The sequence below is a fragment of the Macrobrachium nipponense genome, chromosome 39 (assembly GCF_015104395.2).
Source record: "Macrobrachium nipponense isolate FS-2020 chromosome 39, ASM1510439v2, whole genome shotgun sequence".
Classification (NCBI taxonomy): Eukaryota; Metazoa; Arthropoda; class Malacostraca; order Decapoda; family Palaemonidae; genus Macrobrachium; species Macrobrachium nipponense.
In genome coordinates, this window is record NC_061099.1 from 48,271,626 (window position 1) to 48,291,231 (window position 19,606).

Below are 19,606 nucleotides of genomic sequence, written 5' to 3' on the forward strand. Positions count from 1 at the left end.
AATTGGTGAAACAAGAATACAATTACAACTCTAAGCATACCATTCAAAAGATTGAAGTTTCATCAACATAATGTGATATATGAAAGCCCCATACGAACTAAAATAAGCATGTGATGCTCTTCGTAAAATATGTTTTCAAGGCAGGTTTGAAATCCAATATGGCGGCTACCATGTGGATGGCAGGTTCTGGTCAGTGACAGACACCATCTTTCCCAGCCTTCCCAACACGCATTTGAACAATGTTAGCGCATATATGTAACATTTATTGATCTTACTCAAGATTGCAGTTGTAATCAGCACAATAAAACATTTTGTTGCTTATGTTAGTGAAAGTATGAAACTTGTTATTCCCGGGGTCATGGTTTGAACTGAATTCATTTTTACCTTGTAATCGGTGGTTTTTATCCTTACTGCCATCACACTGAAACTCCACAGTGCTTTATTTGATTGTTATTATACACATTTTGGTCTCTATTCACTCCACATTGCACTTTAAACAAGTTGCTGTTCCTGGTTCCTAAGCGCGCGTGCCACAAACAGTTACGAACAGCAGACGACGACACTGCAAAGTTTTATTCCCTAAATTGTTTACTTTACTCGTTATTTAGTTCAACTTTACTTTGTTATTTAAAAATGTTAATTTAATTCATGTCTATTATCCCTTTTTTGCAACCAAATTACCCCCGAAAAATTACAGATATTTCTAAAGTAGATACAATCCAATGTTTTTAACCTTGTCGAAACATCTGGCTGCCGAAAAACCATAGAGGAACAGACTAGGGATAAGTGGATTATGTTTTTTTTTTTTGCTAGCACTTTTCATTGATTTAAGTCTATATTAGTATTTTGATTTTTTTTAAATAACTGTAAGCCAGAAATAAATGTTACCTTTAATGTTTGCATGCTAAGAATGGCAAAATCATCATTGCCACATTAGTGGAGTTTAACACATACGCTGATGCATTATTATAAACTGTTTCCATGAATTCTAGTTGTCATAGTAATGCAATAATGATAAAATTGCTTTAATATTTATGTATATACTTTCAATACATAGGCTGATTTCACCAATTTCCACGTTTTGTGTAAGTCTTATACCTAGTTTGGAGGGTGAAAACATACCAATTGGCAACAGAGAGAGAGAAAGGAAGGGGAAGGAAGGACAGGGGTGGCGGTGTAGGGGGGGGGGGGGGGGGGGTAGGTGGAGCTTTTTAACAAGCGTGTTCGTATCCATTTCTGCATAATGGAGTTTTTGTCTCTTGGTACAAGGACGAGTGTCGTTATTCTTTACGATTAGTGATTCACGATACCCTTATAAATTACGGCACTGGGTGTAATGCACTATAGCAAAATCTCGTTCTGATACGAGTGTTCGTTACAGAAATATTGCCAGAAAACATGCTTGCACTGTCTCTGAAACCCATAGTAGGTATTCTGCTTAGTTGTCAATCAAGTTTTTTGTAATCAAGTATTTTTTACAAGCTAGCTATTGTATAAATTTGTATTTTTCTCAATCAAAACATATGCCCCTCAATGCCAACTTTCCTCTTTTAACGACTTTCTGGTCATTGCAAATTCGGCCCCATTAATTTCTTATGGTGCGAAAACAGACAGAGGCCCAGGGACCGAAAGTGATTGTGTCTCACTACGGCGATAATCTGGCAGTAAAACATCTTCATATATCCAAAAAGTAAATAATAAAGATATATATGCGCATTACGTTTATAACAATTACATGCATAGCTGATAATCTGCATGAATAACTGGTAAACTGTTCTGCAAGAAAGTTGAGTATAGCAATTATTTACAATAGGTACGAAAGTCAAGATGTCGTGACGTCATAATACAGGACTTAAAAGAACGTTCCAATTCCGAAAAATAATTACTTAAATTTGAGTCAGAATCGAGTTACTTTTTCAATAACGAATATTTTCAAATTAATTATCATAAATATGTAAAATATTGATGTTTTACTATTTATTTATAAAATTATCTAAGTGCACGCTTCGTCGTCGTCTTCTACCAAAACAGTTGTTTACTTAAAAATGTCCTGGTAAGGGACCGTGTTCCGATTGTTGCGATGAAAGTGCCCCAGCGTCTGTGGGTACAAGTTGTGTGTGGATTTATCACAGGAAATGGGAAGTTTGTTGACACAAGCGACTCCGTAAACATTGAGATGGCGTCAATCTTCTATAAAAATGAAGCGTAAGTACAAATTTTGAAAGCGTTTTGGTGAGATTTCCACTGCCATGGACACCCTTTTCACTACCCTCTGTTTAAATCTTAAAATTTGGCCTTAATTTCTAACTTTGAAGAAAATACAGTAGTACCTCGAGATACGAAAGGCTCTACTTACGAAAAACTCGAGATACGAAAGCCAATGCGAAAAATTTTACTGCTCTACATACGAAAAGTTTTCAAGATACAAAAGGTTGTTGCTTGTAAGTCCACCCGAGATTCGCGCCGGACCATCCGAGAACCAATTTTAAAACTCCCGCGCCGCCAACTGGAGTAACTCGCAAACCATCCTCCCACTCTCCCTTTGTTTTCCTGATGCTAGTCACCCCATAAGGTCCTGCTCTCCTATTGGTCAGCATCTACCCCTTGTGCTTTAAGTATTCTATTGGTAAAAGGATGCTGTAAATTGAAAAACTTATTCATGCAATACATTTAATAAAATAAAAAACATTAGGTAAAGATAGAATAAAGAATAGAAATGAATGGTTATTATACTGTTTGGTAGTTTCAGCAGTTGAAGAGAGATAATGAAAATTTATGGCTTACTGTGTAAAGTGATTGCTTGTCGATCGTTCGATACTCTTAAGTGCTGGATGTAAACAGACGTTTGGAAGCTTTTTTTTTTTTTGTTTATTATAGTTAATGGTTACTTAATAATTATTTGAAATGAGTACATGCAATACATTTAATAAAAAAATTGTGAATTAGATATCATAAAATATAAAATTAATCAGACTGCCAACAAATACGTATTTTTTAGAATTCTTCTTCTGTTTTATTATTACGTTACGTATACGTATGTTTCATTATAGCTGTCAGTAACTCGGTATCTCCATTAGGTAAAGATAGAATAAAGAATAGAAATGAATGGTCATTATACTGAATGGTAGTTTCATTAGTTGAAGAGAGATACTAATGACAATTTATGGCTTACTGTGTGCTAGGAAAAATGATTGCTTGGCGCTCGTTCGATACTCGTAAGACGGGTGAGAGCTGAATGTAAACAATCGATGATTGGAAGGTCTGTTTTTTGTTTGTTTGTGTATTATAGTTAATGATTAATTAATAATTATTTGAAATGAGTACATACTGATTATTTATACATTTTATTGGCATATTCTAAGCTTTTAGCTCTTAGGTTTAGATGTCAGAATCATAGACTAGGCTACAGTAGCAACCGCTAACATAGGCTAGGCTTATTGCTAAGGGACATATGCTAAAGTCCTAATATATGCAGTAAAAATGGGGTTGAACATTACATGCAGTTGAATATTACTCAAGTATGTACAGTATTTTGCCTTTTTGGAGTCATATTTCTTCCGTCGGATCGGCGTTGTAACCCTAGAACATGTGTTTGTTCCGACACGGCATACAAACCTTCGGTCCTTTTACAATAGGAAGGTACTAGCGGCAGCTGGATAGGTCGTAAGCTTTCGAACAAGGGGTTCGGTAGTTACCTGCTTGTCCGACAGGCGCGCGGCAGCACGCGACTGGTAATGGTAAAACAAATCACTTTTGCTTTCGGCCTGCTGGCGTGTGGACGTGTATCATCGCTCTCTGCCCGCTTCATCGTCGTTTGCTTTTCGCATGATTGTGTTTTTTCTTTTTCTATGTATCTAGTGAAACTGAATTGTAAGAACAAATCATTTCATTGAATTCAATTGTGAATTAAAGGATCTTGGTTCACAACGCCTCCGATTACCCGAGTGCCGGGACTGAAGGGCGTAATTGCGGGAATTCATTTTCCCAGAATGAGCCTCGTATTGTGTATGCTCGGATGGCCGAGGGCGGGAGCGCTTCGCTCCGAGCGTACTATTTGGGTTGGAAATGTGTACGGAATGGAAAATCGTAAGTAAGTGCTTCTTTTCATTTATAATTTTTTTGAACCTTAGTCAAGGTACGCCCCGTTGCCGAACGAATGCGCTCGGCACGGAAACTTATTCAGTATGAAAGTGGAATCGCAAGTACAGTATTCTTTTTCATTTTCATATTATTTTTTATTGTAGCAATACTCATTTTGGATCAGTTTCCGAGCTTGCCCGGAGATTGATCCTTCCCCCTTTTTTAATTTGAATGAAGTGAAATCGCAAGTGCAGTTCTTTTTCATTTTCATTTTTTTATTGAGATTGCATTGTTGACTGGGATCAATGTTCGCTATTCACGGGAATTGATCCTTCCCCTTTTTATTGGTATGAAGTGAAAATCGCAAGCGCAGTAGTCTTTTCATTTTCATATATTTGTTGATTGCATCATTTCATTATGGATCAAGGTTTCCAGAAACCTTGATCCATAAAGGTAAGGAATGAAACCTTTCACCCTTGCGCTCGGTACCGAGGGCGCAAATGCGCTCGATCCGAGCCCTTATTCATTGTGAAGTGAATCGTTTTGCAAGATGCATTTTCATTTTGTTCCTTATTATTGATTGCATCAATTTTATTTGGTTCAAGTTCCGCTCAGTCAGGGAATTGATCCTTATGCCTTGTATTCGTGCCGATGGCACGATTGCGCTAGGGCTCTTATTTTGTTGTTGGGTACATGGGGACTGTGCGGGGGTGGGGAACGAGACCCCCCCCGCTCAGTTCCCACAGATGACTCTTCCCCTGGGGGGGGGGAGGTTATCGGCGTTCTTCTCCTCGCCCGATCCGTCGAGCGCGGGGGAGGGCGCTCGGTGCCCGATGTACAATTGTATTAGGGGTCTTCCACTCGTTCGGGAGGGATCAAACCCCCGCACGAGGGGATTTCCCCCCCCAATTAATCGCTACTACTATTATTTCCGCAGGTGCTACTGCCACGAGGGTGGACCTTGGTGAGGTATGGGCGTCCTTCCAATTGCAGAGCGTGCTGGTGTCCAGGGGCTGCGGTTCTATGTCTGGGCCTACTGCGGTCACCCATGGAGTGGTGACCACGCAACCAGGTGACGACGTCCCTCCTCACCTGGTGTACTCGCCTCACGTGGTAACAGTCTTGCCTACAGCCGCTGTGAAGTGCCGTTCGCCGTACCGAGAGGGGGGCGTGCCGCCGCCCGCTCGTGGTTGCCGCGCTGCAGCGACCCCAACAACTTCCGCTGCCTAGAACTCGCCCCTGGACCTGCCGCCGGTACCAGGATGTTGCTGGCTGCTGCTCCACTTCCTGTGTTTCCGGTGTGCTGCCTGCCGTACCTGCCGATTCTGGGCTGACTGTCCATGCAGTTTGACTGCGCTGGCTGGCCCTGCGCCGTTGCTGCGCTGGCTGTTTCCTGCCGTTGCTGCGCTGGCTGTCCCTACCGATTGAATGTGCTGGCCGTGCCTGCTGTTCCTGGATGCCCATACCTGCTGATGTCGTCCCTGTTCGTGGTGGTACTACCCCAGACTTTGGTCTGTCTGTACAGGTGCGTCCGGGCCCTGTGGCTTCGGCTACAGCAGCCCCGGCTCCGCCCTGGATAGCAGATCTTTACGTCTGTCCTGAGGAGCTGACGAAGAAGAGGAGGAAGGTGTCGTGGTCGTCGTCTTCATCTTCTTCATCGTCGTCGGCCGCCGCCTCTTCCCCTTCGACTTCTAAGGCTTTCAGCAGCCGAGGGAAGAAGAAGGTCGCCTCCTCCCTCCTAAGAAGTCTCCCTCGGGAGCTTCTCGGGACCCGTCTCACCTCGGTGGGACGGGAGGGTTCCTTCCGCTGGTCCTCCTGCTCCTTCGGGAGCGGGGCCCGTCTCTTCTTCCGCAAGGAAGAAGACTACGGGGACCAGAGAGGGGTACCGGCTAACACCGGTACTTCCTCGCCTGGTGTCAGTGGTTCTTCTGCCACTGCATCAGGGTCCGTCTCGGCCTCTCGTTCGCGGGAGGTACCGAGTGTACGGTCGCCTACCAGCGACCGTGCAGCCAGGAACCAGACCTCTGAGTCCGCTCAGCGTCAGGTTCACGGCACGGGGCGGAAGACTGGTGACAGCCGCTCATGCGACTCTCACCAGACCAGCTCTCACTCTCGCGGTGAACAGCTGGCTACCCGGGGACGTGACGGTCCACGACCGACCACGGGCTGAGGCTGGGAAGAGGTCCTCCCGTTCGCCGGTGCCAGCCACGGCTGGAACCAGCGACGTGACGTGCCGTGAGGACAAAGCACCGGTCTCACTGCGGACAGTGGAGCCTGCAGGTCGCCTGACCGTCGCTCTCACAGAGAGCGATCGGGAACGGCAACCAGCACCAGCTCTTCTGACACTCGAGATCGGGGCCGCTGTGCTCAGTCCAGCCGTTCTCCACAGCGAGACGGTTCGACCAGGCCTGCAGCTCGATCGTCACCGCGGGTTGACGATCGCCTGCAGCCCTCCAAGCCTGCTGGTTCTGCCAGCGAGCGCACGAGGGAGCGTCAGGTCTGCCTCTCCCGTACCTTCAACCTCCTCGGGTTCACACCGGGAGGAGCGAGGTATTGAGGATGATCGTGAGGGGGTGCGCCCCTCATGATCCCACCACGACGCCCTACGTGCCAGGCACGGTTCTTGGACCGACCAGGACGTATGCGCAATGTGATGGGAAGACCGAGAGGGCTGTCGCTGTTCCCCCTTCTTAGGAGGAAGGTTCTCGGAATGCTCTTGTTCGAAGGGCTTAACGTCCCACTCTGCAAGATGCTGTGACTTCCGAGATCCAGAGGAACTTTGCCGAGGTTACGGCGCTGATTCGTCAGCACAATGACCTCGGGAAGGATCGCCGCTCCCACCAGCAGAGCCACGTCTCGGCTCGAGTCGTTTGGGGCCGAGAGGGAACCCAAATCGACGGTGGGTCCGGCCGCGATCGGAGCTTGCCGACTGTGTTGAACCAGGTAGTCTCTCGTCTCCGGACAAGAAGGCTCTCTCAGTTCTGGACGGTCGAACAAGCTACTTCACCTCCTCTACTGCGACAGAGGCGTTTATACGTGTCTTCGGACACCGTATTTAAATACCCCTTCGTCCTCCTGAGGTTTCGACCTCGACGAGGACTGGAATGAGTCGGAGCGGTATCGGCTCTCTACTGTCAGGTGTCGATCAACCCCACCCAGACGACGTTCACAGTGGCGGCAGACACTTACCTACAGTATGAGTTCGTAACCCTCCTCGCCGGGAAAACGTTTTCTCCTGACGATACGTTTTCCCAGGCTCTGAGAGGCCATCGCCGTAAGGCGATGGCTGCTCCTTTTCTTCTCAACTGCTAGATCTCGATTTCTACGGGAATCGAGAGGACCACCAGCCGATATCATCTGACGAATTCGGTGGGGGGTTTCGCAGAGTGCTTAGAATTCTACGGAATTTCTAGCGCACTCAGAGTGTTCGAGTTTTTTACGATCTCCAAACACTCAGGCGAGACCACGGTCCAAAGTGAGCGAGAACCCCGATAATTGTTACACGATAATCGGGAACCTCGCTTATGCTGCGAATTCTGTAATTTCTAGCATTTGGAAGAAGACTGCTGCTGAAAGAAGAGTATCTCACAGTAGGCGCTTAACCTGGAATAGAGAAGAACGGACGGGAACTTCCAGTTTGGCTTGAACTATCGTCTTCGGTATTCTGTTCACCATTGAAGCTTTCCTTTGGGAAAGACTTCTCCTTCACTCTCTTGACTAGAGAACGAAGGCGGTCGATCTCCAATCCTTATTCTCATTCCTCGAGGGGAAAAGAATTTAGGATGGAGGTCGTGGTACAGAACCTACAAATATACTACGTATATTACCCTCGCGACATGATTCTTTAACAGTTGAATTGTCCGTGGGGTAGGTCGCATACCGTAGTTAACTCTACGGTTTGTGACCGAGACGAATTGTATCTTAATTGAACTGCAACTCGGGGTTGCCTGCAACCTCCCAGCAGTTATCAGTTTCGATTTTAGATACTTGGTATTGTCATGACAACACCAAATCAGCTTTTGTATTTACCGAAATCCGTTTCGGTTAAATATAATTGCTCGAGCGTATTCTTTATGCTCGATGGTTTCTAGCCGAAACGCATTCCATTCGTGGAATAATGGATTACCTGGCAACTCAGGATGACGAGTCACCGAGAGCTACTGCGTATTGAACTGCCTGATAGCGGCTCAGTATCAGCTAGGTCTCGGAGATGCACGTCGGTTACGTCTCTCTCCCCTGGTTGGATTGACTACCGAAACCGTATCTCTGCCCAACAATCATGGACTTAGGTCTCTGATTAACGGGGATTCTCGCAATAATGAAGGACCATCTACTGCTGTGACGCTCGATTTCATCGCCTTCGACATTGCGAGAATTTTCAACAGAGATATCTCTTGGACTCTTTCATCTTTCTGTTTACCGCACGGTAACAGAAGTCTGTACTAGTCAACCGCTGCATCGCACTGCGATAATGCGAATGATTTTTGCAGACATCTGAGTTTGTCTTCAAAATATCTCGTATTCGTAGGTGTGCAATTTCATTGCTCGCCCCGAATTAACAGATATGTCAGAAGACATCGCCTACTCTCCGACCTGACAGCTCTACTTCCAAATGTTCAGCCCATGAGAAGCAGTTCTTCAGGCAGTAGTTCCCTGTCTTCATTACTGGAAGCGCTCCGCTTTTATTGCAACTACGATCCTCACCGGACAGCAATCAATAGCGGTTAGCGTTCTCAGTCTTTGTAGCACAGGTTCAGAATCTTGAGATCCTTCTCTCGGTTCAGCTGTGAAGACGTAGGTTGCATTTTCTGTACACCTTCGTCTTCAACTCACATAGTGTTGTTTCTCCTTACCCGAGGAATCAACTATACTATGAGATATCTTGCCATCAAGGACCTCGGTCTCTAGAAGGCAATGGACTTTCGCCTGTTGGGCACATGCCTTAAGAGAGTCATCACCTTGCCTTCTGGCATCGGTGACGAACAAATTATTTGTTTAGTCTCTTGGCATAACCCTTTTAAGGCGAAGGGTCACGTGACTTGCTCGGGTGCTTGGACAACTTGCCTCCTACCGAACGCAGTCAGTAGGCAGCTGTCAGAGCGCCCAAGTCTGTTACGAACTTCGCTGTGGACTTAGTTCGGTTGTTCCATAACAATCTTTTCTTCGTCCTAACGGCTTGTCACAGTACCCATACCATCGACACCCAACATTGAGTGTCGGTGTCCTATCCACTACCGAGAACAACAACTTCGCGGCAGACGGATAGACCAGTATGGGTACAGGACATCACCGAAGTCGAGAAGAGGGATAGGTCATACGACAATTCCCTTCTTTTCCTCTGAGGTAATTGCATGACTTTGCTGCGAAGTCAAGCATCCAGGGGATGGGGATTCGTGACGCTCGATTTCGTACCGAATTCGTAGCGAAGACTCTGAACCCTTCGGTCCTGACGATCGGTTAGAGTCCTTCACAGTCCCCTCCCTAATGGACTTCACCGCCTTCGATGCGAAGGAGATGCTGCTTTGTCCTGTGAAAGCACGACCCGCGCTTTCTGAAGAAACTCGACATCCCAGGCGGAGTGTTGAGACTCTTCGTCAGCACCAAGATGACCTAGAAGTACACTCCCCGAGGTTACACAAGAAAACTTCTCCGTGGCGCAGGCTGAAGGCAGGGTCTGGTACAACCAGACCACTGGACCTCCTTCTACCTTTTGGATATTGCCCACAGGTCCTTGGATCGTTTTCCTTAGGACCCGTGTGGCTGCTCAACACGTTGTGTAGCTAACCCAGACCCTAGCAGGCTGAACAGCATCGAGTCCTGGTGTGACTGTATGAATAGATAGTGAATGAGAAAGTGACTGGCTTTCTCTTCTATCTTTTTCTACCCCTCTACCTGTGGGTAGAGGGATACGGTCATTACCCTGCTGGATAAGGACGAGATGCCGGTGAGATATATGACAGAGCCCCATCCTATCCCTTTCACTAGGGATAGGAGCAGAATATCCACCACTTCCTTCTACAAGGGGGGGAAGTGGATGCCTACAAGAGTCAAACCCATGACTTTATATTTGCTCCTGTACAGGAACAAGTTCTTGCATTGCTGGTACGAAGAGATGCGCATTGCCCCTCTCTTAGTACTCGGTCCAGAGGTCTGACCATTGATCCTGCGGTGCACACCCCGATCAATCGGACAGAGGCTTGGATCCCTCCCTCGCTCTTACGACCGAGGGAGGCTTCCAAGGTTGGGCGAACACCAGTCTGTTCACAAAAGACTCAGATTCCACCCACAAGAAGTGAGTCTTCCTATTGTAAAAGGACCGAATGTTTGTATGCCGTGTCGGAACAAATGACAATTTGTCCAAAATTGCATTTTTCCTAACTATACAAAACCTGAGGTCCTTTACACATAGCCCCACCTCATGCCACCCCTCACTCTGCAGTTTTTGCTTGGGCCAAAAGCAAAAGTGATTTGTTTACCTACCAGTCGCGCGCGCGCGCCTGTCGGACAAGCAGTTAACTACCGAACCCCTTGTTCGAAAGCTTACGACCTATCCAGCTGCCGCTAGTACCTTCCTATTGTAAAAGGACCTCATTGTTTGTATAGTTAGGAAAAATGCAATTTTGGACAAATTGTCATTTTAGGCCTGGCCAAATATAATTTACTGGGGCGTTTTTGGAGGGCTTGGAACGGATTAGCCATTTTACATGTAAAATGTGTTCCAAGATACGAAAAACTCATGATACGAAGGCCACCTCGGAACGGATTAATTTCGTATCTCGAGGTACCACTGTACTTACTTCGAAAGGAGAGTAGAGGTCTTTAGCTCCGTTTCTCACCAACAACAAGTAGTGACTGATGCCCATCTCCGGTGTCAGGACGCGTTATAATGTACTTTTTCGGAGGGTGGCATGCATTGGTAGACGTTGGCCTGCTGCGTGCCATGTGGTGTTTTACCCTAGATCATATTCGATCAGTTCTTTGTATAACAAACTTTAAATGCAAAAGTTGGACAAGTGGCAATTCTGGTCCCTCATCTTTGGCTTTGACTTCATATCAATGGCCCATTGTCCTTCCTATGTTAATCCCTTTTATTTTCTGTTTTACCAAAGGTAACATAATTGGTGGAGGCAGCATTGTGCATTAAAGAAACTAACCATAACCATCCTTAAATATGGCTGTCTTGTTAGCTCCCTCTAATAATCTGGCATGCATGTGGGATTGGCTTTCAATCTCTGCAAGCTAGGTATTCTCATTGCCTCTTAATGTCTTAATTATATAATAAGATTGTAGCTTGATACTTTAACTGGTACCCAGTGGTTTGGATGACAGTCAAGTACAGAAAGTTCCCTGTGACTTAGCTGAGGCTAAAGTCAGTCTCTTAAGTGTTCAGACCTCACTTAGTTTGTTTCCCTTCCCACCTTTTTGTGTACAAAGATCACATCTATGTTAAAGTTTCTTAGTTTGTCTCCAAGTGATTGAAGACATTTAATAAGTTGGAAATCAGGGAGAATTAATAAATTATATCAAGCAGCCTATCATAAACATTTCTATTAGTGTTCAAGACAGAACTGTAGAAGAAAAAGAAATAAAGCTTCTGGAGTGACATCTGTGCCACATACACATGTTGCTGGTGTACTCTTAAAACACCTGATGGTATTTAAGAGGTTCCTTGGACTGTAGAGGGAAGTAGAAAATGAGTGCACTTGCCATGTCTCTTATAACTGTTTATGTCCTTAAAGTTTGAGGGACTGTTTTTATTCAGGGACTTGGTTTTTTTTTTCTATTAAATATATACAGGCAAAGAACTGGTAATGAAACCATTTGTAAGAATTAATGATGGATGTAGAAGTAAATTATTACCTTTTTATATATGCAGACCTTACATAGAGCTAATACTGCTGCCATGCATCTTGAATTTGTTACGACACGTAATACAAACCCTCAGTCCTTTAACATATGGAATGTAATCAGCGGCAGCTGGAATCAGTCGTAAGCTTTTGAACAAGGTGGTTCAGTAATTAACTGCTTGTTCGGTAGTCGGGTTTCCCACCTGGCTGGGAGGTGAAGCTTCACTTTGCTTTCGGCCGCCATCGGAACAAGATTTGCTCTTCGCCACTCTGCCCGCTGTGTCGTATGCTTGGTTACTTTGTTACGAAGCCATCCTTCAATTACTTTCTCTTTAACTCTGAGTGCTTGTGCAAGTGAAAACTTGTAAGTACTTTGTGTTTATTAATTGTATTGCTCGCGAATCGTGTGCAATGGATTCCCACAAGCCGGAGAGACACACCCCCCCCCCCCCCAGTCAGCCGCAGATTGTGCCCTGGTGTGGAGGGCTGTAGGTGTGGGGCCTTTAATTCTATCTTTGAGGTAGACCCTCATGACTTATGTACTTGGTGCCGAGGGCGCGAATGCTCTCACACTGAGACTTGTGAATTGTGTGTATCGTGATCGGGGGAGCAGTGGGAGCCGATATGAGGGGAGGAAGAAGGCACGTAAGCCGGCTAAGGAGTCGTTTGAGGGCTCTCCAGCGACTCCTCTGGTCACAGACACATCTTCGTCTTTCCTTCCTCCGTCTCAGCTCCCGCATATGGGTCCTTCCCCTTTGGGGGGCGTGTAGCAATCCTTCTCTTCACTTTACCAGTCGAGTGTAGAGGAGGGCGCGCGACACCCCGGCTTTCAGTTGTATTCAGGGTCTTCCGTTCGCTCGGGGTGGGAGATTTGTCCCCCCCGGGCGATCGGGACCCCCCCCCCTTTAACCCGAACTTATCTTCCTCAGGTATGCTTGCTGCGGGTGGCAATCTCGGACAGGTCTGGTTCTCACTTGGGCTCCCGGGCACACTGAGCATTCAGGGGTTGCTGTACCACCTAGCAGCACGTGGATCCAGGCTGGTCACCCATAGTCCAGAGACGTCGACCACAACAATGGTGTTGATGCCGGGTTATGCTGCTCCTCCCCACCTGGTGTATACACAGCACGTGGCCACGGTTACTCCAACAGCTGCAGTCCAGGCTCCGCTGCCGGTTTTGCCGAGGAGGGAGATCACCCCGGCGCCTAGTTTCGCTGCCCTCGCCCCAGCGCATGACTTTCGGTGCCCCAAGAGCTCCCCACTTGACCTGCCGCCAGTACCTGTGATGTCGCTGGCCCCTTTACTGCCACCAGTTCCTGTTGCTGCCGCTCCTGTACCAGTTCTTGCCGTCGTCGCTCCAGCCCGTGGTGTTGCTGCCCCCATAGCAGGTCCCTCTGGACAGGTGCAGCTGGCCCTGTTGCTTCGGCAACAGCCCCAGCTCCGTCCTGGATGGAGGACCTGACGGTGGTCCTGAGGAAGCTGACGAAGAAGAAGAGGAAGGTGTCGTCGTCTTCGTCATCGTCTGCAGCTGCCTCTTCCCCTTCGACTTCCAAGGCCCCACAGCCAAGGAAGAAGAAGGTAGCCTCCTCCCCCCCTAAGAAGTCTGGCTCAGAGACCTCTAAGGGTCTGTCCCACTCTGGTGGGACAGTTGGGGCTTCCGCTGGTCCTCCTGTTCCTTCGGGAACGGGGCCCGTCTCTCCTACTGCAATGAAGAAGAAGACGGGGACCGAAGGGGTACCGGCTAACTGGTACCTCCTCGCCTGGCGCCAGAGGTTCTGCCTAGACGCTAGGGACCGTCTCTGCCGCTCATTCGCGGGTGACCGCACAGCCAGGGTCCAGGAAGCCGAGCCAGCTCGCCGCCAGGACCCAGGCACGGAGCGGAAGACTGGTGGTAGTCGCTCAGGCAACTCCAGCCCAGCGATCGCTCTTGTGGCAATCCGCTGGTTCCCAGGGTTGACGCGATGGTCCCCCCAGACTGTACGCGGGTTGAGGCGAGGAAGAGGTCCCCCGGTCGCCAGGACCAGCCTCGGCTGGTCCAGGTACCGTGACGCGTCGTGAGGACGGGCCACGCTCTCACCGCAACAGTGGACTCTGCCGGTCCCCTGACCATCACTCCCACCGGGACCGGACGGATAGGGTGACTGGTAGCAGCTATCCTGATGCTCAGGACCGTCGCTACCGTTCTCGGTCCAGCGGTTCTCCCTAGGGAGACCGTGCGACTAGGCCTGCAACTTGATCGTCACCGTGGGTTGGCGATCCCCTGCAGCCCTCCCAGCGCACCAGTTCTGCCGGTGGGCAGGGGGGGAGCGTCAGGTCTTCCTCTCCTATCCCTTCAACCTCCTCGGGCTACACTGGGAGGAGCGAGGCGATTAGGAGTGACTGCGAGGAGTGCGCTTCTTGCAGTCCCTCCACGAGGGCCTGTGAACCTGGCACGGTCTTGGGACCGACCAGATTGTACGCCCAAGTGGTTGAAGGAGACCAAGAGGGGTCTGCCGTGGTTCCTCCTGTGGAAGGAGGAGTGTCTTGGGAAGTGTTCTCCTTGGATGAACTTGACGGTCCATCTCCCCAGAACGCAGTCACTCCCGAGATCCAGAGGTCTTTCGCTGAGGTCATCGCGCTGATTCATCAGCACAATGACCTCAGAGAAGGATCAGTGCTTCCGCCCTCTGAGCCTACATCTAGGCTGGAGTCGTTCTGGGGTCCTAAGAGGGAACCCAGGACAATGGTGAGTCTGCCTTGATCAGCCTTGGCCGACAGCGTGCTGGGCCAGGTGGACTCTCTTGTCTCCGGACAGGAGGGATCACTTTGGTCTGGCAGATCGTCCAAGCTGCTTCTCCCTCCTCGACCGCAACAGAGACGCTTCTACATGCCTTCGGAGGACCCGCTGCCGCCCAAACAGGTTAACCCGGAGCTGGCTAGGCTAACTCAGGGTGTGTCTCTTCAACACCTGCTGGCCGAGAACCTCTGGTACTCACAGCAAGAGGCATTACCTTTGGAATCGACTGCCATGGCAGCGTTCCAAGCAGTCTCCTGGCTGGACCTGTGGTTCCTCAGTGTCCATGGTCACAGCCTCCTCGGGAAACATCATTCCCGAAGGAGACCCGGCTTTCGGGAGACTGTGCCAGTTTGGGGTAGGGATATCTCCTACCTGGCCCACCAGACGGCCAACCTGGTTCTGAGACGTCGGGACGCAGTCCTCAACTAAAGTGACCAGGCCGGCAGGGCATAAGGCAGCTTTGGGTCTGAGAAACGGAGCGGTGCTGGATTCCCCACTCTCTTTCCTAGAGAGATGGTGGACGCTGCGGTGGAGCAGCGGCGCACCGAGAACAGTGACCGCTTAGTTCACCAGGCAGCCTTGAAGGAGCTTGGCTAGCGCTTCCTCTGCGGCTAAGACGACGGCCTTGTCGAAGCCGAGAGGAAAGATCCAGCCTTCGACTTCTACAGTAAGGAGTGACCATCAGCCGTCCTCCCAGTCCTCCTCCTCCAGAGGAGGAACCGGGAAGAAGAAGTCAAAGAAGGGGAAACGCTAGGGACTGCGTTCCCCCTCACCTGCTGCCGGAAGTGGGGGGGTTGCCTGGCGAGCCATTGGGCAACTTGGCAGCGCTACAGAACCGAGACCTGGATAGTGGATGTCCTTCGGGAGGGATACCTACTACCCTTCAAGTTGTGGCCACCCCTCACCTACAACCCGGTCCATCTACAGACGTACGTTCCCGGTTCTGCCAGGGACGTAGCGCTTCAGCAAGAAGTGGAAGCCATGCTGAGCAAACGAGCTTTGGAGATTGTACAGGATCAGTCACCGGGCTTCTGCAGCCGACTTTTCCTGGTGGAGAAGTCTTCGGGGGGCTGGCGCCCAGTGATAGATCTCTCTCCTTTGAACCGATTCGTTTGCCAGACTCAGTTCACGATGGAAACGACACGCTCAGTGCTTGATTCTATCAGAGAGAACGACTTCATGCTTTCTGTGGACCTGAAGGATGCGTATTTCCAGATACCCATTCACCAGTCCTCCAGGAAGTACCTCCACTTCATCCTCGACGGGACGGTGTACCAATTCAGGGCACTTTGTTTCGGTTTCTCAACCGCCCCACAGGTGTTCACGCGAGTGTTCACTCTGGTGTCAGCTTGGGCCCATTCGGTAGGGATACGTCTTTACCATCTTCTGAGGTATCTCGACAATGGTTGGTCCTGGCGAGCTCCTCGCTCGCAGTTGCTACAGGACAGGGGTCGACTCCTCGAGTTCTGCCGCGATCATGGGATCGTGGTGAACTTTGAGAAGTCAGATCTTGAGCCCAAGCAGAGGATGAAGTACCTGGGCATGCTGATCGATACAGTAGCAGCACGAGTCTTCCCCGCAGACTCGCGGATCAGCAGGTTCAGGGAGGCAGCCGGACAGTTCCTGTCCCTATAGGAGCAGCCAGCTCAGTAGTGGCAGGTCGTAATCGGTCACCTGTCGTAATTCGAGAAGCTAGTCCCTCACGGGCGTTTTCACCTGCGGTCTCTTCAGTGGAGGCTAAAGGAGAGTTGGTCACAGGCAAGAGACCCACCGTACTTCCTCATGTCTCATAGAGGAGGTGAGGCAGGACCTAACCTGGTGGCTGGACGACGGGAACCTCGTAAGAGGAGTGCCCCTTCGCACTTCCCCCCCAGGAGATGCTGCTGTTCTCAGACGCGTTGACCGAGGGATGGGGCGCACACCTGGAGGAGTTTCTGGCTGCGGGTGTGTGGAACCATTGTGACAAGCACCTTCACATCAACGTCCTGGAGCTCAAGGCAGCGTTCTTCACTTTCCAACCAAGAGTTCCAAGAATGGGTGATGGGACACTCAGTGGTGTTGATGAGCAACAACACTACGGTAGTGGCATACGTTAACAAACAGGGGAGCCTAGTGTCCCTCCCGTTGCACCAGTTGACGATGCAGGTGCATGAGTGGGCAGTAGCTCACTCGGTAGAGCTGTCAGCCCGATACATTCCAGGCAAGAGGAATACTATAGTGGCAGACAAGCTCAGCCGTCGGGATCAGGTGATAGGGACCGAATGGTCCCTTCACCCAGACGTGCCAAAAAGGCTCTTGGGCCTGTGGGGGTGTCCAGTCGTGGATCTGTTCGCCACCCGGCACAACAGAAAAAATCAGGTTTTCGACTCAGTTATGCCGGACCCATGGGCAGCTGCAGAGGACGCTCTTCAACACCCGTAGGACAACCTCTTTGTGTACGCCTTTTCCCCCGTTCTGTCTGATTCGCAAGGTGATCAGCAGGGTGCTGGTCACCAGAATCATCTTCGGATGATTCTGGTGGCACCCAAATGGCCTCAGGCTGTTTGGTATCCGGACCTGCTGGCTCTTCTCGTCGAAGCACCGAGAGAGATTCCCCACTGGCACAACCTCCTGTGCCAGCCACAACCTCCTGTGCCAGCCACACGTGGAACGGTACCACCGATTGGTTCGGTCCCTGTCTCTTCACAGCTGGCTGTTATCCACCATCTCTTGCGAGCGAGAGGCTTTTCTTGTCGAGCAGCAACAGAGATGGCTGGATACCTCAGGCATTCCTCTGCTGCAGTGTACCAGGGGAAGTGGTCCGTCTTCTGTGGTTGGTGTCGTGGATGGGGTCTCTCTCCTCTCAGAGTCACTCTTCAGCAGGTAGCGGATTTCCTCGTCATCCTTCGCCGAGAGAAGCTCCTCTCCGTCTCCGCAGTGAAAGGCTACAGAGCCACCCTGGCCCTAGTCCTTAAGCTGTGGGGAGTGGACATCTCCACCTCCATGGAGATCTCCCTCCTGATGAAGAGCTTCGAGAGGTCTTGCCCACCCAGGGTGGGATGTGACTCTCGTCCTTAGGATTTTGACTCGAAGACCCTTTGAGCCACTCCAGGAGTCGTCAGACAGGGATCTGTCCCTCAAGGCAGTCTTTCTGCTGGCCCTGGCATAGGCGAAGAGAGTAGGGGAACTTCATGGTCTTTCCTTAGATGTTAAACACACGAGGGGATGGGATCTGTGATGCTCGATTTTGTCCCGAAGACTCGGAACCCTTCGGTCCCTGACGACCGGTTCGAGTCATTCACGATCCCCTCCTTGAAGGACTTCACCGACGATGATGCAGATGAGATGCTGCTTTGTCCTGTGAGGGTGCTACGGTGCTATCTGAAGAGAACTCGCCACTTCAGGCCTGAGTGTCGACGCCTCTTCATTAGCACCGGGGTTACCAAGAAGGAGGTGTCCAAGAATACTCTTTCTTTCTGGCTTCGTGAGGTGATCAGGAAGGCGTACACTTCGGATAGGAGTGACGACACCCGTATCCTTCATCCGAGAGCCCACAAAGTCAGAGGTATTGGTCCAACTCTTGCGTTCCGCAATAACTTCCCCGTGGCACAGGTGCTGAAGGCAGGGGTTTTGGGCCAACCAGACCACCTTCACTTCTTTCTATCTTCGGGATATCGCCCACAGGTCCTTGGACACCTTTTCCTTGAGACCCGTGGTGGCTGCTCAACAAGTTGTGTAGCTTACCCATCTCCCGAGTGGACAGAACAGCATTGCATCCTTGTGTGACTGCGTGATTGGGGGAGCAAATGAGAGTGTGACTGGCTTCTCTTCCTCCCCCTTTCTCTCCTCTACCTGTGGGCAGAGGGCTGCGGTCGCCACTACGCTGGACAGGAGGCTGATGCAGGTAACTACTCGACTGAGCTCCGTCCTATCCCTTTCATTAGGGATAGGAGTGGTTATCCACCACTCTCCTAACAAGGGGGGGGGGGGGAGAGTGGATGCCAACAAGAGACAAACCCAAGATCTTATATTTGGCTCTTGAGTAGGAACTAGTTGTTGCTTGCTATTCATAAGTGGCACGCTTGCCTCCCTCTTATGAATTTGGTCCAGAGGTCTGACCACTGATCCTGCGGTGCACCCCCCGATCAGCTGGGCAGAGGCTAGGATCCCTCCCTTTGCTCTTACGACCAGGGAGGGAACCTAGGTCGGACGAACACCAGTCTGTTCTTAAGACTCAGATTCCACCCACCAATAAGTGAGTCTTCCACATGTTAAAGGACCGAGGAGGGTTTGTATTACGTGTCGGAACAAATCACAATATGTCGTAAATTTTATTTTTCCTAACTATACAAACCTGAGGTCCTTTACATATAGTCCCACCTCATGCCACCCCTCACTGTTCCTGGGCCTAAAGCAAAGTGAAGCTTCACCTCCCAGCCGGGCGGAACACCCGACTATCGGACAAGCAGTTAACTACCGAACCACCTTGTTCAAAAGATTACGACCGGTTCCAGCTGCCGCTGATTACATTCCATATGTTAAAGGACCTCACGTTTGTATAGTTAGGAAAATTACAATTTACGACAAATTGTGATTTTTCATGTAATAGGCCAAGGCAAGACTAGACTTTAAATTATAGTTATATTCTTATTACCACAAAATTAAATAGAAGAATATTACAAACCTTCTGTGTAGACCTTATAAAAAACTAATTGAATTAAACTTTTTTCATTGCAGACTGTTAAAAATAGTGCAAAAAAGTCAAATTAAATTTTTGGAAAGTATATGTAAGTCACTTTGAAGAAACCTGTGCAATATAAATGCTTGAAACACTTGGTTGGGATGGCATGAGATGAATCATGTTTCCAAATCAAGTACAGAAACATCTATCTGATAAATATGCTGATTTGATATCAAGATGTTT

The 19,606-nt window shown here is 49.2% G+C and overlaps 2 protein-coding genes across 4 annotated transcripts in view; both read left to right on the top strand.

Moving 5' to 3' along the window:
* LOC135210327 (uncharacterized) overlaps positions 1–19,606 on the top strand; it is a 702,311-nt gene that overhangs the window by 94,106 nt on the left and 588,599 nt on the right.
* Positions 1–19,606, top strand: part of LOC135210325 (poly [ADP-ribose] polymerase tankyrase-1-like) — a 331,749-nt gene that overhangs the window by 47,684 nt on the left and 264,459 nt on the right. The window lies entirely within an intron of this gene.